A 25,387-nucleotide genomic window follows, 5' to 3' on the forward strand; every position below is an offset into this window, starting at 1 on the left:
ACCCATCCCGCCCAGGTATTATGTTTGAAAAGCAGTCTGTGACAGGGAGTGGTTAAAACAGAAGACAAGTTTGTTTCATTCCAAAAGCTCTTCCATTTGGTCTCATGGTTCATTAGTGTTTGTTGTGCAACACCAAAAAAAAAAAAAATGCACTCAGATGTAGATGCAGGGACGACCCAAAACACAGGAGACACTCCACGTGTCTAGACAGCAATGTTCTAACCAACAGAGGAGACACACTGCGCTGTTCATAGTAGTTGCTCAATTTTTCTCATCTGCAAACAGGCTATGGATTGCCAACCTTTAATTAAGAAGCAGTTTTCTTTTCAAAAGGAATGTGTTCTAATAAATACCAGCTGAGCTGGGATGGAGGCGCTATAGAAATTACAACTGCAGCTGAAAAACCATGAGACTTGCAGCAGGCTAACCATGAAGACCTTCAGGAAAGGAATAGTTTCCATGTGCTTTGGAGATGAGGACATGCCTCGTGGGCTATGCTCCTTGGCTTCAAAGCCAAGCCACAGCGCCGGTGCTGTGGGTTCTGCCTTCTTGGGCAGAGAGAGGACAGAAAGAGGCAGAAAGACAGTGAGGCAGGGTATTGGCTTAAATGACCTCTGCCTTGACATTCTATGACTTTAAAATCAAGGAGGTACTCAGGGTAAGGTTAGAAGTGTTCTTACTACAGCTGATATCATTGACTTTGCAAAAGGGAGTTCCTAGTAAAGAAAATGTTTCTTCAGATTGAAGTGTCTTGATATTTGAAATGTCTTAGCATCCCTGTGGCCCTCCCTCCACACTTAGTGTTGCCAGATAAAATGCAAGATGTCCAGTTAAATTTGAACATCAGATTAAAAATGAATAATTTTCAGTGTACATATATCCCGTGCAATAAGCTAAAAATATACAAAAGCATTATTTGTTGTTTATCTGAAATTCAAACTTAGCTGTGTGTCCTGTATTTTTACTTACTAAATTGGCCAACTCTACTCCCACTCAAACCAGATCTTTCCTCCGATCCACTTTCCTCCAGTTCTTTGTAGAGAAATGCCAGGCCAGCCTGGCACAGACTGAGGTCAACTTAAGAGACATGTGTACAGTCAGCATAATTGTTAAGAACACCAACTTTGGAGTCTCAAAGACTTAAAGTAGCCTTCAACTCAAGCCTGTCGCTTTTTGATGGGTTTATCTTGAGAAGTTTTCATGACCTCCCAGGGCCTCAGCTTTGTCCTTTGCAGAATGGGGAGATGGAAAGTCAGGGCTGATGTTCAGCCATATCCAATAGTACAAAATCCATACCAGCAGTTTAAAAATTAGAGCATTTCCCAGGCCAGTTGTCAAATAGCTTCCCAATCTCCCCTTCATTGTGACAGGCACCCTGGCTCCTCCCCACCTCTTTCCTCATCTAGCAACAAATACCTGGCACAGTCAGGGGTCTCCAGGACCCTGTTCTAGTGTTTAACTCAGTGTTCTTTCTGATTGGCAAGTATCTGTGGCTTATTGATAGTTAAATAAATTGACAACCACTCCTGTTAGGAATACCCACCTCAAAGGTTGTTGTAAGGGGTAGGTGAAATGATGTGAAAGAACTGTGAGAAAGGGTTTGGCCCAGAGATCTCTCTCTCTCTCTCACACACACACACACACACAGAATGAATGAATGAATGAATCCCTGTGCTACTTATAAGGAAGAGCCTTGCCTTTTTTTGCACATGGCAAACCATTCTCTCTCTCTCTCTCTCTCTTTAATAAACCTTAAAGATCATTCTACTTCTAGTTTAATTTCTTCCTCTTTACATGGAGGAAAACTGAGATTAGGCATAATTTACTGACTTATCTAAACAAGTCCACTTTTATGCATTGTAGGTTTGAGGGATCGTTGGAAAGATCTTTTGCTCAAAAACATTCCTTTCATCCAACTGCCACAAAGCCTGAAATTTCACCATTAGCATTTTAGCCATCTTTAAAAATTGAACTAACACTTATCAAGATATTTCTCAAAGCCCACTCTCTTTAAGCTAGAAATGACCCAGGGTCATCCCGAGAACCTCAAGCGCTGGGCTGGAGGGTGGTAAAAAAGAGATTCTGAAAGAAGTTGAAAGGAGACCTGGGACGTGCCAAAGACACATGCGTCCAACTTTAAAACTGTGTGACAGGCTGGCTATGCATTAGGTTGTCCCACTGGGGCAGTTGTGCATTTGTGCTGTTGCATAATACAGAAGGACAAAAAGCATAAATACTAACTGATCACTTCATTCAAAAGAACTTCCAAAAAGGAAGCCAGACCCCTTTGATGCTGCCTTATGCTTAGGCAAAGCTAAAAGTCGTTTTTATACTGTTGGTCAAGGGTTTTTCAACTGGATGCCTGGAAATGTTTTTCACAGATCTACAAAGCATGGATCATACAACAAAGCCTCAAAATATACAGGGGCAAAAATCTAGCTGGGATTGTATCTATTCATATATACAAGTTGGTTCCACCACTGGGTTAATGCTAACTGCTGGAGTCCAGCATCTCTTGTATTAGATATATCTTCATCCGCTGACAGTTGAATTCGATCCACCTGCACATTATTTTGAGGACAGGTGTTGAGAGCTAACCAGTTGCTGGTATAGGCTAGTCTGTTTCCCCCAGAACACAATATTGTCCTGTGCTGTGTAATGATGTTTCGGTCAACGACAGGCTGCATATATGACAGTGGTCCCATAAGATTATAATGGAGATGAAAAATTCATATCACCTAGTGACACGGTAGCCATTGTAACACTGTAGTGCAATTACTTTATTTTTTATAAATTTAGCATGGCCTAAGTCTACAGTGTTTATAAAGTCTCTAGTAGTATACAGTAATGTCCTGGGCCTTCACCCTCACTCACCACTCACTCACTGACTCACCCAGAACAAATTCCAGTGCTGCAAGCTCCATTCACAGTAAGTGCCCTATACAGGTGTACCATTCTCTACTTTTTATACCATAATTTTACTGGACCTTTTCTATATTTACATATGCAAATGCTTACCACGGTGTTACAATTGCCTACAGTATTCAGTGTGATACATGCCATACCGGTTTGTAGCCTAGGAGCAAAAGGCTATTCCATATAGCTTATACCATCTAGGTGTGTGTAAGTACACTCTATGAGGTTGGCACAATGATGAAATAGCCTCAAGATGCATTTCTCAGAACACATCCCCATCTGTCACCAACACATGACTGTAAAATTCAACATCCAATCATTTGACTGATTTAGTTTAGAAGATCAGAATCTAAAGAAATTTTTTTTAAACTTCTGGAAAAACAGGGGTTAAAATTCTGGCACTTTTCTTCAAACATCAATATTTGTGACTTATTAATTACTAATGGATGATCACCAAACGAGGAAGGATCTTCCCATCAGAGTCTAATTAGTTTCATTGTCTTTTTTTTTTTCTGGATTCCATTGTATTTCACTCTACCCTTCGGCTGCCTGTTTTAATTAATGTTGCACTACATTCAAAGGTTTTGCTTTTGTGCCTCTCTGTTTGATTTAAATTCCTTTTTGCAAATAAATAAATAAATAAATAACTATCAAAGCTAATGAGGCTCTGAAGATTTGAGATGTAAATATCATATGCAGATTCTTTTTTGGTCCCAGCTCAGCGGAAGACCAAAAATAACACTTGAAAGTTTGATTAAGAAATCTCAGGCTCCCCATCTCATGCCTCCCTCCAGACAATCTTTCTGCTGGCATTTTCAGTTATTTGACAAAAAAAAAAAAAAATCAAGCCCCCCAAACCCAAAACCTCAAGAGCAAGCTCCTTTCAAGACTGGCTCAGATGGGCACAGTATTGTGCTGAGCTGCTATTTAAGATCCAGCCCAGACTGACTGATTCCTGTCTGTCCTGAGAGACCTGTGCATGTCAATGCATCCACTCACCACACACACACACACACACACCTTCATATGCATCCACAGACACACAAAATTATTTTCACACACAAACTCATCCATATTCATACACGCATACCCTCATGCCCACTCACCAATGAAAACTCGAAACACACATATTTCCACACATGCAAACTCATCCATGTTCATACACACATACCTTCATATACACTCACCAACACAAACTCACAACACACATTTTCACACATGCAAACTCATCCATATTCATACACACATACCCTCATACACACTCACCAATAAAAACCCGCAACACATTTTCACACATGCAAACTCACCCATATTCATACACACATACCCTCATACACAGTCACCAACACAAACTCACAACACACACATTTTCACACTCATACGTGCGTGAACTCACACACTGATATACACATACTCACCCACATGTAAGTAGACTCATACACATTCCTGCATGCATTCACACACAGTTTCCATATGCACACACATTCTCCCACACACCTGACACATACATCATGCTTTCGCAGATCAAGTTTCCAGTTTCACATCTGTGTCACCTCCAGTACATTTTCGTACACACCCTCAAAAGACATCTCTGCAAGAAATTCCAAGACTCCCCACCCCCTTCCTGGCCCACCATCGTCCTTTTGGGTGTATTCAGGGGCAGCCTGGGGCACAGTTATTAAACTGTATCCCAAAGAGCTCTTCCACTATGCAATCTGCTTTTGCCTGAGATCTCTGTATCCTTTACTGAGAAAGTCTGATTCATTTCCCAGAAATTTTTATCTGCTATTAATCTTTCAGGATATAGTTAGTGTTGTGATATATTCAGATATTGTTTTCGGGTGGCAGGGGGAGGGGAGGGCAGATTTCAAGTGGCCGTCCCCTGGCAGTTTCAGAGATTACTCAGTGCTTATAAGCAGCTCAGAACTGTGTGACAGCATTTCCAAGCAAGGGACTTACAATCATGTTTCATTAATTCGACGTGAATGAAGCCTCATTTCTGGCCTTGAGGAGCTTAAGATGTATGTGAAATTAATAACAGAACAGATGTCTTCACAATTTGGTTCCTCTGGAAAAAAAAAAAAAAAAAAGGAACCTGATTACTTTGAAAACTTCAGTGCTTTAAAATGCAGACCCAGGGAGTTTTTACTCCAGGGTAAAGAGTTATGCCTTGATATCGTCCACGTCTCATAACTAAGTGCAATTTAAATGTCAGGTTTATATTAAATAGTCATATTCCCCATCATGACATATAATAAACAACAGCTTATTACTTTCATTAATAAGATGTGTTGGACATTTAAACTAAAGCTTTGGAGATAAAGCCTGTACCTCCTGAGCAGGAGGTGCTGGGGAGACACAGGGGACACGTCGGGGAATATTCAGGCAGCCTGGTTTTTAGCTTTCTGATAATTTAATCATTAATTCCTCATAGGAAAACAAAATGCATCTGTGCTCACACAAAACTCACCACTTTATAAAGAAGTTGAGCCGTCTCCCACGGATGTGTGTGCCGGAGGCCGAATGTTGTGTTTCACAGGACACTTGAAGTCCTGCCTCTTTATTTTATTATTTCTTCCTGCCTGAAATCTTGTTTCTTTATCTAGGCTTCTGTGACACTAAGTGCCCCTCAAGTTGAATTTTAACTACTCCTCAGGGCGCAAGTGTGACTGCACACCAGGGGGGCTGGGTTTTTATTTCTGAAAGTCCAAAGAGGAACAGTGTAATGGAAAAATTACCCAAAGGGAAGTTATTCTGGAGGAGCAGGAAGAGAGAGCAAAGGCCCCCAGGCACATGGCCAGGAGTTCCCCTTGCCCTGGGTAGACAAGTGAATGAAGCTTTCAGGGGAAAGCAGTGCTAAATGGGGAAGCCCAGGGTTCACATTAGGTCTCAGAATCTGGTCTACTGTAATGACCACTACAACCACTGTAATGACCCTTCTCTCTTTCCAGGGCCACTATGTGTCCTTGAAACTGTCACCTTCCCCACTTTCCCCCATGGAGAAAACAAGAGTATTAGACCAAATGACCTGCCAGCTTCTCACTTTGACATTCTCCATATCCTCTAAATTTGGCTTCCATGACATTTATTTTACTATGTCTACCTACTCCTCTCCACCTCCTTCCTCTCACAACTGGACTGGGTGTGGGGTGCCATGGTACAGTCACCTCTGCTGATTGCCCCAGATACAAAGGTCAAAAGAAGCTCGCAGGGCAGGAGGTCTTCTCTGGTCCCAGCTCTCCCTAGGGATATGGCCTGGGGTAAGATGCATGCTGTGGGTGCCAGGCGTGGTGGCTCAAGATGCATGGTGTGGGCACCGGGCGTGGTGGCTCGTGACTATAATCCCAGCACTTTGAGAGGCCAAGGTGGGAAGATTGCATGGAGTTTGAGACCAGCCTGGGCAACATAGTGAGACTCTGTCTCCACAAACAAAAAGAAGGCAGGCATAGTGGCACATAGCTGTAGTCCCAGCTACCTGGGAGGCTGAGCTGGGAGAATCGTTTGATCCCAAGAGGTCGAGGTTGCAGTGAGCTGTGATTGTGCCACTGCACTCTAGTCTAGGTGACAAAGCAAGAGCCTATTTCAAAAAAAGAAAAAAAAAAAAGATACACGGTGTGTTTGACCCTCGGACTTTTTATGTGAAAAGGGGTGGAATGACCCTCACCCAGGACTGTCATGAGAATGATATGAGCTGGTGCACACTGCGTTTGGTACAGAGCATAGAAGCATAAAAGCTCCTGTTAGTGTTCACAGCTAGGGATCACAAGCAATGTGCAGGAGAGAGGTATCCCGGGGTGACTGCACTTTTGGAAACTCCCTGGGCACTGGTGTTGAAGGAGGATTGTCTAAGTCTTCCTTATTCTTGACTGATATGGGGGCTGTGCGTGCACAGCAGTGGAGACCCGGGTCAGGATGTGGAAGGTGGGCCCCATCCAAGGGAGTGGGGACAGCTCAGTGTCAGGCACTTATCACCCTGGGTGTGTATCCCAGTGGCGCTACGTAGCAATGCCAGGCCTTCTCCCTCTTCAGGGAAACCAGGAATGTGGAATTTTATGTGAAAGCTTCTAAGTTTTGAGCAGAGATCACTACAAGTCTGCAAGCCATTCCTTGAAACCATTGGGGCCAGTGGTATTTCAGTATTTAAATTTTCAGATTTAAAAATATTATACAATGAGATCACCATTTATAACCTGACATCTCCAGGGGGGGTCTGGGAAAACATGTCACAGCCAAGCCCATTAATAATTTGGCATCAAAATAATTATACTCATGAAGAATGGTGAGACATGGGACTCAACACTTTCTCTCCTTGTGGGGACGAGGCCAAGCCCCCACCACACTAGCAGAGTCAAGGCGACTGTGGCTGAGGCCTTGTGACCCAGTTTCCTGCAGCCAGCCCCACTCACTCCCAGGAGAATCATAGAAGCCATAAAGCTTTGGGATTCCTGAACTGAAAAGGCCATGACAACCACTGTGTAAACCCCATAAACACTGCATAAGGTCACCACACAGCTCCAAGTGACAGAATCCCAAGCCAAATAGGCTTAAATGAAGAACAGCAATAGCAATCAAGTTTATTAGGTTATAGGAGAGAAAAGTACAGAGGTGTCTGTTCAGGATCACCTGGATCCAGGTGCTCCAACAATGGCCCCTGGAGTCAGTTTTTATCTCTCTGCTCCACGTTTGGCTGTGTTGCTTCCTTACTCACACAGATACTTACCTCATGGTAGCAAAAAGGCTGCCAGAAGCTTCAGCTCCACATATTTCTGGGATTGGTCCCCTGGGAAACAGCATCTGTTCTATCCCTAGAACAAAAGCCATTGGTTATCGCTAGGGCTCTGAAGGGGTCCTTTGCCCATCCTGGAGCCAATCACAGCAGTCTAGGCTCCCTGCCGGCCTGGAACTAAGGATAGGTTCCTTCTGGCCCGTTCTACCCAGAGTTCAGAGCCAGAGAAACTGAATGGAGGCCTGGGTGGGGGCAAAACCGTAGGTGTCTATTACCAGGGTGACTCAGGAAACCCTTTCATTTCAGCAGAGCAGACAATGAAACTAAGAGAGGAGGTGAGATTTGGCCAAAGTCACACAGCAGGGTCACTGGCAAAGCCAAGGTTGTGACCCCAACCTCTCACAGTTTGGAAATCCCTGCATTGTACCACATGTGATTAGTGGAGCCTGCTCGGAAGCCTTCCCCCATTTCCTATGTCTCCTCTCCCCCTGAGGGGGAAGAGATGAGGAAAACCAATATGCTAACAAGCACACGCCCCCATGAGCGTGCACGCACGCGCATGCGCACACGCACACACAAGCACATAAGCCTTATGAGCAAAAAGATCACAACACTCTATTAGCAAGCTTGTGCCAGAGTAACCACAATTTATCTTTTCTTCTCTTATACATCCCTCATCTCTGGAGAGGTCTCTACTGAGTCCAGCGCAGAGTTAGCACCCAATAAATGTCGCCATTATTATTGTTGTAATTATTATTTCTCATACTGTGAATTACTCTCTTCCACACTCTCCTTGGCCTAATCTGTTAATTTACCTTGAGGTGCAAATGATTAAGCAGAGTGAGTATGAATGGCCAAGCAGAAGGACCAAGGGAGTTGGCATTTTTAATAAGAGTCAGAGCCTGAATTCAGCAAAGGCATAAAACCCTCATAATTATTAATGTGCATAACTCTTTCCAGTTTGCAGACTGGTTTCTCATTCACCTCATCTGATTTTTAAAAAACAAAAAACAAAACCAGAAAACAACCCTGTGAGTGAGATTAGAAGGGAATCATCTCCAACCACAGATAAGAAAGCCAAGCACTCCCCAAAAAACATTTAGCTAAGGTTTTCCAGGTTTTCCTGGGAGATCTGGGATAGAACTGGAGTCCTAGTTTAGAAGCATTTTACTAAATGTACATGTGTATGAATGCATGCACATAAGCATCCACACACACTCATACTGTTAGAAATACCAGCACTTTGGGAGGCCAAGGTAGGAGGATCACTTGAGGCTAGGAGTTCAAAACCAGCCTGGGAAGCATAGCAAGACCTTGTCTCTACTAAAAATAAAAATAATTAGCTGGGCGTGGTGGCGCACATCTAGAGTTCCAGCTACTTGGGAGGCTGAGGTGGGAGGATCACTTGAGTCCAGGAGCTGGAAGCTGCAATGAGCCGTGATTGCACCATTGCACTCCAACCTGGGCAACAGGGCATCCATGTCTGAAAAAAAAAAGAAGAAAAGAAGGGAAAAGAAAAAAGAAAAGAAAGAAAGAAAGGAAAAAGAAAGAGAAAGAAAGGAAAGAAAGAGGAAAGAAAAGAAAGAAAGAAAGAAAGACAGGAAGGAAAGAAGAAAGAAAGAAAGAAAAGAAAGAAGGAAGGAAAGAAAGAAAAAGAAAAAAGAAAGAAGGAAAGAAAAGAAAGAAGGAAGGAAAGAAAGAAAAAAGAAAGGAGGAAGGAAGGAAAAGAAAGAAAGAAAAAGGAAGGAAGGAAGGAAGGAAGGAGGGAGGGAGGGAGGGAGAAAGGAAGGAAGGGAGGGAGGAAGGAAGGAAGGAAGGAAGGAAGGAGAGATATTGCAATACAAATAAACAATGTATTTAAAAGCTCACCAAGTCATGAACACTCATAGGGCCTTACTTACATTACCCATGCCCTGATTTAACTTTGCATAACAGTATTAAAAGCTCCTTGGGCCACACATCTTTAAGTCAAGTACGAAATAAGCTCCATTCCCTACCACCCCCAATCATTACCCTCCGCAAGGCCACCACATTGACCTCTTTTCCTACCTCCCACTTTTATTTATCTCAATTATGATGAAGACTCTTTTCCCTTTGCTAACAAGAACTCTATTCAATTCAATGAACATTTACTGATCTCCTAGAAGGTAATTAGTATCTCCATTTTACTGACCGGGAAACAGAGATTCAGAAAGAGTTTAAGTAACATGTCTAAAGTTGTACAGCTAGACCTAACCATTTCCTCCTGTCGTCGTCTGGCCCAGGTGACCTGTCATTTTATTCTACCCAATTTCTCTCTTTCTGAAACCAGGAAGCATGGGTGTTCAGGTCCTAATCATGAAAAAAGTGGGAAGAAAGTGGTTTTTCCTGGCCCCCACTTCAGGCCAAGTCAGGTGCATTCATTCACTTGACAACATTTACTGAGTTCCTACTATGTGTTCGTTCTCTTAGCCTTGAGGTTTTGAAGGGTTTGCAGGGTAGAAGAGAAAGGAGAGAGAACAGTCCTTTTTAATTAAAGTATAATTGATTCCATGAATGTTTGTTCTTGGGCTAAAGCCTATATTGGCAAACACCAATGGAAAAATAAGTTCAAGAATCAAGCCAGCAGTATTGTATACATATCTCATCTACATCTATATCTATATATATTTATGAATAATATTCTATTTTAGTAGGTAATACATACATGTGGTGGAAAATTTTAAGTTGCAAAGTCTCTTTCACATACCAGCCACCCAGTTTCACCCCTTAGGGACAATGACTTGTTTCTCATGAGTCTATCTAGAGAAAGTGAAGCATGTACTATTGAGTCTGCTTATTTCTCCAGAACCTTTTCAAAAGAATATACTGTCAAACTTTGTGATATTTGCCAATCTGGCCAATGAAAAATAGCACAATTGACCCATGAACAACATAGGGGTTGGATTGACAACTCCCATCACAGTCCAAAATCTATGTGTAACTTTGGTCTCCCCCAAAACTTAACTACAAATAACCTACTGTGAACCTTACCAATAACATTAACAGCTGACACATATTTTGTATATGTATCATATAGTACAATCTTACTATAATGTAAGCTAGAGAAAAGAAAATCATTAAGAAAAGAAAATGTATTTACTATTCATTAAGTGGAAGTGTCTGCCTTTTAGGCAAGCACAGTTCATGTAACTTTTTTTTTTTTTTAATTTTGAGATGGAGTCTTGCTCTGTCACCCAGGCTGAAGTGCAGTGGTGTGATCTCAGTTCACTGCAACTTCTGCCTCCAGGGTTCAAGCGATTCTCCTACCTCAGCCTCCCAAGTAGCTGGAATTACAGGCACCCGCCATCATGCCCGGCTAATTTTTGTATTTTTAGTAGATAAGGGGTTTCATCATGTTGGCCAGGCTGGTCTCGAACTCCTAACCTCAGGTGATCTGCCCGCGTTGGCCTCTGAAAGTGCTGGGATTACAGGCATGAGCCACCCGCTCCTGACCTTTGCGTAAATTTTTCAAAAAAAATCTTCGTGTAAGTGGACCTGTGCAGTTCAAATCCGTGTTGTTCAAGGATCAACTGAATTTCATTTTCCTTGAGTGTCTTGCTCATATTCTCAGCACATTTTTCTGTTCAGTCATTTAACTTTTTCTTATTGATTTATAGAAATTCTTTATGCATTCAGAAAATTTGTTATTGCAAGATGGGAGCTGCAAATATTTTTCCACATTTATTTTGCTTTACTTTAATGTTTGCTTTTTTGTTATGCAGCCTTATAAAGATTTTCTTGTAGGCAAATTGATCAATGTTTTCTTTTATGGTTTCTGATGATTCAGTCATATTTTGAAAAATCTTACCAATTCTGAGATTATTTTAAAGTTTCTCTATATTTTCTTCAATTCTTTTATGTTTTATTGTATGTATAAAAACATTGATTCATCTGGAATTTATTTTTGTATAAGTTGTGAGGTAGGGATCCAACTTTATATTTTTTCCAGATGAGTACCCACTCATTCCAAATATTTATTAAAAGATGTATTAAATGAGCCTTCTTTACCCTAGTTTTTGAAGTTCCCAAACTTTAGTAGCAGTTGTTATTTCAGTATTCTTCACTTATTTCATTCCTGGAAGGTTATATAATGATTTCAAACTGATAATACCACTCACAATGCTTGTGGGAGCCATTTTGCACAAAGTTTAGATGATATAGATAAAACTACTTTGATGAAGAACAAGGGCAGTAAGTACACACCAACCAAAGAGCTACATCCAGTTGATGTTATAAATAAAAAACATGGTGGGAATACTTCACATTATGCAATTCTGATTGTGTTTAGGTTTCAGCCACCAAGAGAAAAAAATATTTAAATACCAAAATGGGATATGAAAGTGCATTGCTCTGTAAGCAAAAATTTGTCACACGAAAGTTGAGGAGGGTCTTATGTGAAATGCAATTCCTAGTACACGTCAACTCATCCCCAGCTAGGACAGCTTCCAGAACGTGCTGCTAAACTTGAGATTGTGACCCTGCAGCCATGACACTCAACCGCCCCTCAACCAGAGCTCACCTCATTGCTCTACAGCAACAGTTTTAACTACTGGAGCCTGCCTGGAGCTTGAGGTGATCCTGGGACCTGCCTCCCACCAGGGAAGGCCTGAGTGCTTTTTAATCTTCTTAGAGCAAAATCCACTGAGAAAAATTATAATTTGATATGGCTGCACTTAACCAATAGAAACTCATAAACCATCTTAATATCATAATGCATTGTGAAAAAGAATTGCTAAGTACCATGAAACATATGAGAACCCCAGGCTTCCATTCATCTCTAGCTTTATGCTAGGGCAGCATATTAAAGTGATTTCAACTTCAGAGCAGAGCTCCCCAAAGAGTGCTCCAGTCTTAATTAAAATGTCAATGAAATACAAAAGTGCATAAGGGACACTTTCCGAAATCATTCCTTTTTAGCTTCTGGATGGCCGGCTCATCCTTTCCTCAAGTCTGCCTGCATGCCTACTCAACACAAGCACCCAAACTACCTTTCTTTTCTGCCATGAGGGAGCCCTTACCTAGACTTTGTGGCTTTTTGTTGTTGTTGTTGTTGTTGTTGTTGTTGAGATGGAGTCCCACTCTATTGCCCAGGCTGGAGTGCACTGGTGTAGTCTTGGCTCACTGCAACCTCTGACTCCCAGGTTCAAGCGATTCTCTTGCCTCAGCCTCCTAGAAGCTGGGATTACAGGTGCCTGCCACCACGCCCGGCTAATTTTTTTATTATTTATTTATTTATTTTGTATATTTAGTAGAGATGGGGTTTCGCCATGTTGGCCAGGCTGGTCTCAAACTCCTGACCTCAGGTGATCCGCCCACCTTGGCCTCCTAAAGTGCTGGGATTATAGGCGTGAGCCACCGCACCCAGCTGCCTAGACCTTTTACCATTCCCATGGGAGACTGGAGCGAGGTGGGCTGCAGAGTCTTCTCTGCATCTTAAGTTAAGGCATTGGTTAACGTCGCCTGGGTGCGCAACCCAGAACTGCAGAATGCCGGATGAAGGGGAAGATTAGGGCAAAGTAAGAAAATACCAGCCTCAGACTGGCTGGTGCAGCATCAGCAAACTGAAGGGAACAAGAGTGACAAAAGATTTTCTTTAAGTTAAGAGTTGATAATGCAGATACCTATGGGGCTGACCAAGTGATGTAGCTGAGGATATTGGGGAGGTGTGGGGACAGTAGGGAATGGTAGGGACTGTAGTGAACCAGAAATCATTCTCCCTTCAAAAGGAGCAGCTGCTATTCAGCTTCAAGATTGTTTTCATGTGGAGTGCAAACCTGGTGTTACTATGTCTTTTGAGTTTTTTTTTTTTTTTTCAAGAAAAGCCAGAGCCTGCTGTGGTAGCACTTACCTGTAATTCTAGCTACTTGGGAAGTTGAGGCAGGAAGATTGAGCCCAGGAGGTTGTGGTCAGTCTAAGCAACGTAGCATAACCCTGTCTCTTAAAAAAAAAAAAAAAAAAAAGAATAAAAGCCATAAATCTGCACTTTTAAGATGTGAAATCTCCTGATTTTGTACTGGCTACTAATTATTTCAAACCTTTGTGAGGGTCAACTGTATTATACACACACAAAATATATGTGGACAAACTCCGGCCTTCAATCCTGGGAGGGGGCTGTTAGGCCTCAGCTTTGTCCCTTTTCTTAATTTTAGTATCCATTCATCCATCCCTCCATCCATCCCTTTATCCATCCATCCATCCATTCATATATCCATCCATTCATCCATCCATTTATTTATTCATCCATCCATTCATTTATCCATCCATCCATTCACTCATCTATCCATCCATCCATTCATTCATCCATCCATGCATTCATCCATCCATCTATGCATTTGTTCATTCACCTATTCATCTATTTATATGTCCATCTCTGCATCTATTTATCTACTGAATATTTATTAGTGCCTTCAGGTGTAAGATAATGAGATAGAAATGGGAATGAGTCCAACCCCAAATCCAATCTCATCTCCAGCCTTATTCTGGTCCTATTCTTGACTTTGGAGAGGGAGACAGTCAGGTATAGGTTTTAAATAATATTGTGTGCATACTTTTACAGGCCAGAGATTAAAAGTTAATGCTGGCTGGGCCCCAAGGCTCATGTCTGTAATCCCAGCACTTTGGGAGGCTGAGGTGGGAAGATTGCTTGAGGCCAGGAGTTTGAGACCAACCTGAGCAACATAGCAAGACCCTGTCTCAACAAAAAAAATAAAAATAAAAAAGTCAGTTGTGTATAGTGGTGCATGTCTGTAGCCCCAGCTACACGGGAGGCTGAGGAGGGAGGATTGCTTGAACCCAGGAGGTCAAGGCTGCAGTGAGCTATGATGGCGCCACTGCACTCCAGCCTAGGTGACAGATGAGATGTCTCTAAAAATAATAGAAAACTAAAAATTTTAAAAGTCAATGTCCTTAGACCTGTCTTGGCCTCTCAGTTGTGTGTGACCTTGAGCGAATACCTTTCCATCTTTAGGCTTCTCCTTTTCCATAGCACAAACCAGAGAAACATTTATGAGACTTTAAGTTGACACAGTGGTGATTTCTGCTCAGTCCTTGATCTCATCTCAGGCCCAAGGCCAATGCTGATCTTTGTGCTGACATCACTTCTGTTTAGAGAGCTTGTCTTAATAGGCTCTCCTGCTTGAATCTGCCCATGACTTCCTCCTTGTGCCCTGCCTGGACCATAGCCACAAGAAATGCCTCCATAATTGCTGAGATTGCAGCATTTCAAGTCTTTAACAATGGAGAGCCTAGGAAAGTGGCATCCATCACCACCTCAGAGAGTAGTGACTGCCTGGGCTACAGCCAGAGAGCTATTGCCAAGTGAGGGACTTCCTCCTCTGTCCCCTGGCAGTCCTAACCCTGTCCTTATGCATGGTGGGGGCACGTACTTTTCTTTCTTTCTTTTTTTTTTTTTTTGAGACAGAGTCTCGCTCTGTCGCCCAGGCTGGAGTGCAGTGGTGCGATCTCGGCTCACAGCAAGCTCTGCCTCCTGGATTCACGCCATTCTCCTACCTCAGCCTCCCAAGTAGCTGGGACTACAGGGGCCCGCCACCGTGCCTGGCTAATTTTTTGTATTTTTTAGTAGAAACAAGGTTTCACCGTGTTAGCCAGGATGGTCTTGATCTCCTGAACTTGTGATCCACCCGCCTTGGCCTCCCAAAGTGCTGGGATTACAGGGGAGGCACGTACTTTTAGTAACGCGGGGAAGGCAGGCCCTGCCTCACAGGTGGTGGCCCTTCTTGCTGTTGATGTGAGGTCCCTGGGAAGATGCCAGCCATAATCATCCACCACCTGATGCCACAGATAGCTTGTGAGGGCAGTGCCCCTTGACTCCCACTTCTGCATCCCTGGTACCTTGCACAGAGATGGCACATAGCAGGGCAACGTTGGTAGATTAACTGACTCACTGGGGAAAGAATCATTTCACTGATGGAGAATTCAGGAGCCAGAAAGGAGAAGAAACTTGCCTAAGGCCTGTTCCTCTCTTCGCCCTCTCACTGTCTTCATACACACCACGCACGCGCGCACACACACACACACACACATCCAGATACCAGACAGGCACACACAGTCACACAGACGATCACACAGAGATACTCAGTTCCCAGACACAGTCACATGCAGACACTCACACTTACACATAAACACTCAGATACCAGACAGACACACACACGCTCACACTCAGACACTCACATTCACACATAAACACTCAGATACCAGACAGACACACACACTCACACAGGGACACTCACACACTCACACACTCAGAATGGAAACATACACACATGCACGGACTGCTATGGTCTAAATGTCAGTATTCCCCAAAATTCCCATGTTGAAATCTTAACTCCCAAGGTGATGGTGTTAGGAGGCAAGGCCTTTGGGCAGTGACTGGGTCATGAGGTAGGAGCTCCTGTGAATGGAATCAGTGCCCTCATAAAAGAGGCCAGAGAAAGACCTCTTGTCTCTTCAACTACATAAGGACATAGCTGGAAGTCACTGTCTGTTAACCAGAAAGGGATCCCCCACCAGACACTGAATCTGCTGGTGCCATGATCTTGGACTTCCCAGCCTCCAGAACTGTGAGCAATAAATTCTGTTATTTTAAGTAACCCAGTATATGAAATGTTGTTATGGCAGCCCAAATGGGCTAAGACACAGGCACACATACACAGACAGACATACACAGACAGACACATAGACACACCCCTAGAGATACATGCTTACACACTCAGACACACATATGTACAGACCACATACACATAGATACATGTATACATAAACACATGCACACAAACATGTGTATACACAGGCACATAAAGACACACATATAGACACACACTGTCACACACACATACACATATAGACCTTCTCTAATCTTTTCCCTGCCTTTTGCTCCTGGAAGCCACTCCTGTATCAACAGCAATTCACCCAGTCCTCTTGCTCAAACTCATTGTCCCAAGTGCAGAGGTGCCCTCTCTCTTACACCTCTGTCAAAGTTACACACGTTGTCAGGTTCATGCTAAATATTTGACTTCTCATTCAAGTTGCCCCTCTCAGGAAAACCTTATCCTTGAAACAGAGGTCTTCTTCCTGGGCCTTAGGAAAAAGAATCAACCTGGAAGGACATTTCCACTGGTGGGGAGAGATTTCCTCATCATTCTTCAAATCCAGTCTTCAGGAAGCATTTACTTCTCTTGAGACATGAGTAGGGAACACACCAATTCATGGCTTTGGCCAGCCTTGACCTTGAGCTGGATAAAACATTTTTGTCCAGAGTTGTAAAAATGCAATGTAGCTTTTTTGATGAAAAGCTTAAGATGGGCCAGGCACGGTGGCTCACGCCTGTTATCCCAGCACTTTGGGAGGCCGAGGTGGGTGGATCACCTGAGGTCAGGGGTTCGAACCAGCCTGGACAACATTGTGAAACCCTGTCTCTACCAAAAATTAGCCAGGCATGGTGGCGCCCGCCTGTAATCCAGCTACTTGGGAGGCTGAGTCAGGAGAATCACTTGAACCTGGGAGGCAGAGGTTGCAGTGAGCCAAGATCGCACCACTGCACTCCAGCCTGGATGACAGTACTAGACTCTGCCTCAAAAAAAAAAAAAAAACACTGAAGATGGTGCTGTTAGACCATGAATGCCCACTTTCTCTGTGCCTATTTCTCAGGGTTTTCATTTTTCCTTATCTGGTTATCTTTTCCTTTGTGTCTTAACTCATGAATCCGTATATGTCTCCTGCACACGGTTGCTGGTTTGGAGCCTTTTGGGGTCTGTTTTCTGATCATCCATCCAGCAAGAGACCTTTACTCAACTGCTGTTCAAAATTTATGACACTGTGTCATCTCCAGCAGACAATTTGGCCATAATTTAACATTTGTGTCCTTTCAAATAACTCAAATGCTTTTTTTTCATTGTCCTAGATGCCCTATTTAGGAGGCAGGGATGGGAAAGACATGCCTGGGTTTGCTTTGGCTTTGTTTGAGCCAGTTGCTGAGAAGTAGTATGTATTTTGTTCAGCTCATCTGTCTTTCCAGCTTTTGATCAACAGCAGAGTATGTGTTTTTTATCCAAAAACTAACCAAATGTATTCAACAGATTATACATTAATTTTACCATCATGACATCGTATGAACAGATAATCCACAAAAAAAGCTCCATATTTCCTAAAAGTGAATTTAATTATAAGTAGTAATGTGTGCTGGAGAATTATAATTATGAAAAGTCATGTTCAGTAAGTCTGAAATGACAGATTATATTTCAAAGGCTTATTGCAGAGGAATTAAAGGACCCAATTTATTAGTTGTAAATGTATGATTATTGCAGCTTTGCTTTACACACACACACACATACAATCACAGTATATTCTAGCTGGATTTAATACTTATAATCCTTTCGACAAGAACTGTATTTTGCACCAAAAGCTGCCACTCCATTAATTTGTTTGTGAGACAGAGACAGGCAACTAATCTTTGCCTTTTGATTCCTGAATAGCAATAATTTCAAGTACTTTGTGGGCATGTTTTGTGCCCCTTACTCTCATCCCCACAAAGCGATTAAGAAGTTGACATGGATTGAAGAACAGAAATATTATTGCCCAAAAAGAAACAGAGAGGGTCTCATGAAGGCTGGGAGGTGCTGAGGCTGCAAAGGACTTGGGCCTGGGCTATTTGTTCATACAACGAATATTTATTGAACGTCTGCTATGTTCTAGGCACCATACTAAGTATATTCTACCTGCTACCTCAATTGAGCCTCTCAGAACAACACTCGAAGGTAGATATATTGTAAACTTATTTCACAGATGGGGAAACTGAGGCTCAAAGAAATCATCAACTAACCTGCCCAGGGTAACCGAGTTCAAGAGTGGTGGAGGCAAGATGTGAATGCAGGTGTGTTGGTGAAAACACACACTTCAGGGCAGTCTGGCACATCTACAGCCGCATCCAGTGGAGTGAGACGGCTGTGTTTATAACACTCTCAAAGACAGAGCTGGGGAAGGAGGAGTCAATTGTGCTGGGTCAAGATGTGAAGGATGGCATCAAGCGAAGCCCAAAAGGATAGAGTGAGACATTGTAGGCACAGCATTGAGCCACACCCTGAAGGAGAAGAAAGTTTCTCCAGGCACAGAAAGAGTATTCCTGGCAGAAGGAACAGGTTGCAAAGTAGACAGGTTCAGAAGAACATAAAGAAAAAGGGCCTTGTGTTTGCAAATGTGTGACAAGGACTTAGGGTGTAAGGGAGAGCTGAGGAGAGGGACAAAAGGCAAAGGCAGGAGGTAAGCCTGGAATAGTCCATGGCAAAAAGCCTTTACTGCCAAGCTAAGGAGTTTAGTTTTCTCCTGTAGACAATGGGGAGCCAGTTCATGAGCATGAGTTGGTTGTATTGGAGGATGAGATGGTCAACTCACTTGCCTACAGGGCCAAATAGGTAAGAGATATGAAAGACAGACCTAGTGAGATTGGGTTCAGGCCTGTAATCCCAGTACTTTGGGAGGCCGAGGCAGGTAGATCACCTGAGGTCAGGAGTTCAAGAGCAGCCTGACCAACATGGAGAAACCCCACCTCTACTAAAAATATAAAATTAGACAGTTGTGGTGGCACATGCCTATAATATCAGCTACTCAGGGGGCTGAGGCAGGAGAATCGCTTGAACCCGGGAGGCAGAAGTTGTGGTGAGCCAAGATCGCGACATTATACTCCAGCCTAGGCAAAAAAAGTGAAACTCCATCTCAAAAAAAAAAAAAAAAACAGAAACAGCACATCCTAACAGTAACCATCCTGAAAGGGTGGTTCCTATTTTGTTTCAGTTTACTGTAGATACTGGGCATTTGCTAAGAAAGGCTAGAAATATTAGTGACTTGGTAGATTGATGGCAAAAATAGCCCCAATCTTCCACGTCTTCAAACTTTTTATAAGTGACTTTGTACCCCCTCCCATTGCAAGCTAGAGTCTATTTCCCCACCCATTGAATCTGCTGTGACTCACTGAGTGTGTCAGAAGCAAAGTTGTGTCTGTTCTGAGCCTAGGCTTCAAGTGGCCTTGCACATTTCCATCCTCTGCCTTGGAAGCCGCCTCCACCGTGAAGACAAGCCCAGGCTGCACTGCTGGGGACCAGAGCCCACATAGAGCAGAGCCACGCCATCCCATGGGCTGCATAGACCTGCCCAGCTCAGCTGACCCATCAGCTCTGCAGATGAAAGAGAGCCCAGCCCAGATCAGCTAAGCCTGGATCAGCAGAACCACCAGCCAGCCTGTAGACTAATTTTTAAAAAATGTTGTATGAAACCATTATGCTTTGGAGTGGTTTGTTAGGCAGCAACAGCTAACTGATATAGCAACTAATTCATGTTTTAAAAAGCAGCTCAGGCCAGGCACCGTGGCTCACACCTGCAATCCCAGCACTTTGGGAGGCCAAGGCAGATGGATCACTTGAGGCCAGGAGTTTGAGATCAGTCTGGCCAACATGGTGAACCTCTGTCTCTACTAAAACATCAAAAATTAGCTGGGTGTGGTGGCACACACCTGCAATCCCAGATACTCAAGAGGCTGAGGCAGGAGAATCACTTGAACCTGGGAAGCAGAGGTTGCAGTGAGCCGAGATCACACCACCGCACTCCAGCCTGGCAATACAGCAAGACTCTGTCTCAAAAAAAAAAAAAAAAAAAAAGGCAGCTCTATGTGACTCCCTCCCTCCCCCTACAAAAAAATAGAGGGTTCAGAGACTCAGTCAACAGCATTTCTGGTTCAACAAGCATCAAAACTAGCTGAGTTCTAGGTCACTGGGTTGGGGCAGAGGAGAGGTCTAAGGACATTTCACACCCTGACACCAGTCTGTCCTTTTCTTGGGGGTTATTTCCAACCACAGACTCCCTTGCAGCCTCAGAATCCCCAAAAGCAGCTCTCCCAGGCCCCACCCAGTTCCCTCCTGCAGTGCTTATGCCCAGTTCATGCACCAGTCTCCAATCCAGCCATCTCCTCTCACCCCTGGCCCTCAGCTTCATTTGCCTGGGCCTGTGACACCCAAGGTCTTGGAACCCTATTAGGTTGGTGCAAAGGTAATTGTGGTTTTACCATTGAGTAAAACCACATTTACTTTTTCACCAATGTAATAGATGCTGAAAAAACGGCCTTGTTTGGGAGCTCGGGAAAGCAGCTGGCTGAATTCAGAGAGACAGGACTGACTGGGATCCCCACAATCCTCACTCTCCTGGGGAATGGCCCCTCCGAAAAGCACCCTGCAGCCCCCGGGCTGATTTCATTGGGATATGCAGGAAGCCAACCGCTCCTGCTCACAACCACTACTCAGCACTGACTGTGTTTCAGACACCATCCTCAGCATCAGATGAGCAAAATCTAACACTCTCAGACGCCATCTGAGGTGGGCTTACTGAATATCACCCTTGGAAAGATGTGGAATTGTAAAAGAAGAAAAAAGGACCTCCCTTTGCTAGAGTGGGATCTTATTTCCAGCAGCCAAAGAGGCCAGGGCTGAAAAACGCCCAAATGGCCTCTGAAGCAAAATCTCACGATGAAACAAGCCTCAAAAAGCATTTACTAGCATTTCTGGTCATGGCTGTTACAGATGAAATGGTGCCTCACCTTCTGCACCCCCTCTGGCCCCCACACCTTCTATGTTCCTATCTCAGGGATTCTCCACAGGGACCTGGAAGGACAGCTGAGTGGACCGAGAGATCACGCGGAGCCACTGTGAGGGGTCAGGGGATAGGGAGAGTGAGCTGTCCAGGGTGACTGCAGAGAGGGGAGCTTGGGGAACAGAGACCACAGGGAGAAAGAGCTGAGTGCAGCCTGAGCCCGTGATTTTCAAGCCCCCCAGCTGGCCTCCTAGGGTTCTTGTAATCATACTCCGACTCCCTTCTCCTTAGTTAGTCTAAGGGGGCTTCCGTTTCTTGCTCCCAACTGCTGCCTCACTAAGATAGACTCATTTTCAGATCTCTCTACGGATTGCAGCCTTTCCTGCAATTCCTGCCTGGGATGGCTGCTCCTCCAGGCCTGGACTGGATGGAAGGTTCCAAGCGAGAACCTGCAGCATTTCTGCTTCTGCGGCATCATCCACCTCTGAGAACCACTCCAGAGGACAAGCTGAGGAGCCTTCCAAGAGCTCCATGTGTCTGTCAATGCCTTCAAAACCTGGTCTCAGTGCATCCTTTTTGCACCCACAGCCAGATAGCTGACCACACAACACCAGGATAGAGTGGTCACCACCCTTTTTCTGTCATGGGAAAGGAAATTGCCCGGGGAAGGCCTTGCCCAGTACAGACATGGCAGGCAATGCTGAGAGCTACAAAATCCTTCTAGAAGCTGTTGTCTTTCAGTGATTAAGACTGTAAGGGCTGGGCATGGTGGCTCACACCTGTAATCCCAGCACTTTGGGAGGCTGAGGTGGGTGGATCACAAGGTCAGGGGTTTGAGACCAGCCTGGCCAACATGGCAAAACCCTGTCTCTGCTAAAAATACAAAAAAAAAAAAAAAAAATGTGCATGCCTGTAATCCCAGTTACTTGGGAGACTGAGGCAGGAGAATCGCTTGAACCTGGGAGGTGGAGGTTGCAGTGAGCCGAGATCACGCCACTGCACTCCAGACTGGACGACAAAGCAAGACTCCATCACGGAAAAAAAAAAAAAAAAAAAAAGAAGGCAGGCTGCCTAGCTTAGCTTTGCCATGACTAATCTACTTACCAGCTAAGCAACATTTGTGCAAGCTATTTCACCTCTGTATGCCTCAGTTTCTTCATCTATAAAATAGAGATAATCATTTTACACCCCTCAATAAATGTCTTTTGAATCAATTAATGAATACTTGTAAAACACCTGGCACATTGTAAGCCCTTGTTAAATGTAAACTTTAAATGTTAAATGGTTTCTTTCTTTCTTTCTTTTTTTCTTTCTTTCTTTTTCCTGTTTCTGTTCTCTCTCTCTCTCTCTTTCCCTCTTTCTCTCTTTCTCTCTTTCCCTCTTTCTCTCTTTCTCTCTTGGAAGGTCTCACTCTGTTGCCCAGGCTGGAGAGCAGTAGTGCAATCATGGCTCACTGCCTACAACCCCACCGTAAGTCCCTCTGGGATTCCATGATGGAGGTACTTATTCCAATTAGGGTCAAGCTGGAGGAAGAGGCGGCTGTGGCCTAGCTGTCAATTCCTCAGGGCTGGTCACTGGGGAGGAAGGGCAGGAACCAGCTGAGTTCACTGAGAGTGGGAACAGGAGACGCAGAAAGGTACAGATTTGGAAACTGACTTGGGTATCACAGTTAGGGCTCCAGGGCACTCCAGCCTGTGGTGGGAGTTTGTAGGTGTCTGAGCTGTGGCTGGGAGGGCAGTGGAAGAAAGTCAAGCTGTGCCAATTTTCCTATTTGAAGAGAAAGGGAGCAGGGGAACCAGAGTTCTAGGTGACACCATTGGGAAGACAAGCTGTGTCCTCAGCCCGGCCTAGGGGGAGGACTGGGTTGCAACTTACAGGAAAGAGGATTGACTAGATTCTTAGAAAAACAAGAGCCAGGGCTTGTTGCTGTGCAGAGGGATTGGGGTCACCAGCTGGCTGTTGTTACCGTGACTGATTCCTGATGCTTCGGAATTCAAGGGCAGGAGGCACTTGGGGCACTGGCTGAACCTTGGCTCCCTGACCCCTCCTCAGCCCCCTTCCTGGGCTCCACAACATATAAGACGAACGTTCTGATTGTCTATTCTCCTCCCTTCTCGTTTTACTCTTCATTTGGTGGAGTGTGTGGTAGGGATAAAATCTTAGAGATGTTTATCTGAGCCATAGAGAGACCTTATGGGGGGTGCATGGGAAATAGACAAGTAATCCCAAGCTCACCTTGCCTGGGTGCCTGCGGAGGGCAATTGTGCACTAGCGGTAGAGTGTGGTGGGGACCTGGGCCTGGGTGGGCAGGGGAGAGCTTCCGGACAGGGGCTGGTGGATTAAGGTCATGCCCATAGGTGGGAAGCCACCCACACAGAATCACAGCATCTCAGAAGGGCAGTGCCAGAAAAATCCCCAGGGACCTCATTTTCCTTGGAACACAACCCAATTCCTTGGCTTGGCCAACCAGGCCTAGCGCATCTGGGCCCAACTTCATCTGCCTTCATTCCTCCACTGCATCAGTAGGGTCATTTGGGTGTAGGCCACAGAAGTAAACTCTGGCCAACATAAGCGAAGGGGGATTTGTTAGAATAGGATAAGGGAGCCAGGCAACTGGAGCAGACATCAAGGTGGGAACACCAGGCCTCAGGGTCCCGCAGTTGCTATGCCTGGGCTGCCATTGTTCCATCTGTATCTATGTCACGCAAGGTCATATGAGTGGGCCAGGCACGGTGGCTCACGTCTGTCATCCCAGCACTTTCAGGTGGATCACCTGAGGTCAGAAGTTCAAGACCAGCCTGGCCAACATGGTGAAACCCCGTCTCTACCAAAAATATAAAAATTCGCCAAGCCTGGTGGTGGGCATCTGTAATCCCAGCTACTCGGGAGGCTGAGGCAAGAGAATTGCTTGAACCCAGGAGGCAGAGGTTGCAGTGAGTCGAGGTCATGCCATTGCACTCCAGCCTGGGTGACAAGAGTGAAACTCTGTCTCAAAAAAAAAAAAGACAAAACCATATGAGTGTCCCATTGGCTCAGCCTAGATCACAGCCCCACCCTGGCAGGGTAGTAGGAGGAAGGCTTAGAACTGTCTTGGCTTCTGAAGAGGGCAGGACAGTAACCCAATCCACCTTCCCAGAAACACTGTCCTCAGTGGGGAGGAGGGACAACTCCCAAGGAGATGGGGACACATGCTCTCCAACCAAACCCACAAAAGCTCATTGTGCCTGTCGCTCTGCTCCAGCCACAGTGGCCTTCTTCTGTTCTTCAAATACAGTAAGCTTGTTCCCACCCCAGGGCCTTTGCACTTGCCATCTGCTCTACCTGGAACACTCTTCCCCTTGTTCTGCATGTGACTGCTTCATTTTCCTCCTTCAGGACTCACACCTAACAAGGGCCTCCAAGAGGCCCTCCCTGACCACCCATTCTCAAGTTGCCCTCATCAGATAATCTTGACCTCATCCCTCCCAGGTCTCCTAGCCATCTAAAATTACCTTGTGTATGAGTCTGTTTGCTCTGTATTGCCTGTCTCCCCACTGGAATGCAAACACCACAAGAGCAACGACTGCGGTTAATTGCTGCTATATATCCAGCACTCAGCACAGGGCTTAATAAACATTTACCAGGCAAATAAACATATAGAGACAGAGAGCCCCAGAGGGACGGTGCTTTGGCCAAGGATGCCCAGAGAAAATACTGATGTCATTGAGGGTGCAGAAGCCAAATCTTGCTTGCTCCGGGGGCACTGGATGGCACCAGCCTAAGAGTGTGGGCACCAGAGCAGATTGCCTGGGTCAACACTCACTCTCTGTGTAACCTTGAGTGAGTTTCTTAACTTCTCTGTGCCTTGGTATCCTCATGCATAAAGAGATGACCATAATAATAATGCATTCTCAGGGGCTGTGGCAAGGATCACATGAACTAATACATGTAAAGTACTTAGAACAGGGCCTAACAATATTGTAACACTGTCAACAAGTGCAAGCTATTATGATTGGAAGACTTCCATGTCCTTATTTCTGATTGACAGGTCAGTGCCCAGCCCCACCCTCGACCCAACCAGGATGAAGAATGGGCAAGCCAGATAGCTACAGTAATCGACAGACAGACAAACAAGAGCATCGTATGACCCAGGGG

The 25,387-nt window shown here is 44.6% G+C and overlaps 1 long non-coding RNA gene across 1 annotated transcript in view; it reads right to left on the bottom strand.

The window, feature by feature from the left end:
* Positions 1 to 23,343, bottom strand: part of LOC130540887 (uncharacterized) — a 35,732-nt gene extending 12,389 nt beyond the window's left edge. Inside the window, exons 1-4 of the long non-coding RNA XR_008954909.2 lie at positions 22,910 to 23,343; positions 13,512 to 13,600; positions 7,637 to 7,721; positions 4,876 to 4,984 (exon numbers count right to left, since the gene is read on the bottom strand). This is a non-coding gene — a long non-coding RNA (uncharacterized LOC130540887). The remainder of the gene's footprint in view (positions 1 to 4,875; positions 4,985 to 7,636; positions 7,722 to 13,511; positions 13,601 to 22,909) is intronic.
* Between the last annotated feature and the right edge of the window lie 2,044 nt (positions 23,344 to 25,387).

This window comes from Pan paniscus, chromosome 18 (genome assembly GCF_029289425.2).
Source record: "Pan paniscus chromosome 18, NHGRI_mPanPan1-v2.0_pri, whole genome shotgun sequence".
NCBI classification, from domain to species: Eukaryota; Metazoa; Chordata; class Mammalia; order Primates; family Hominidae; genus Pan; species Pan paniscus.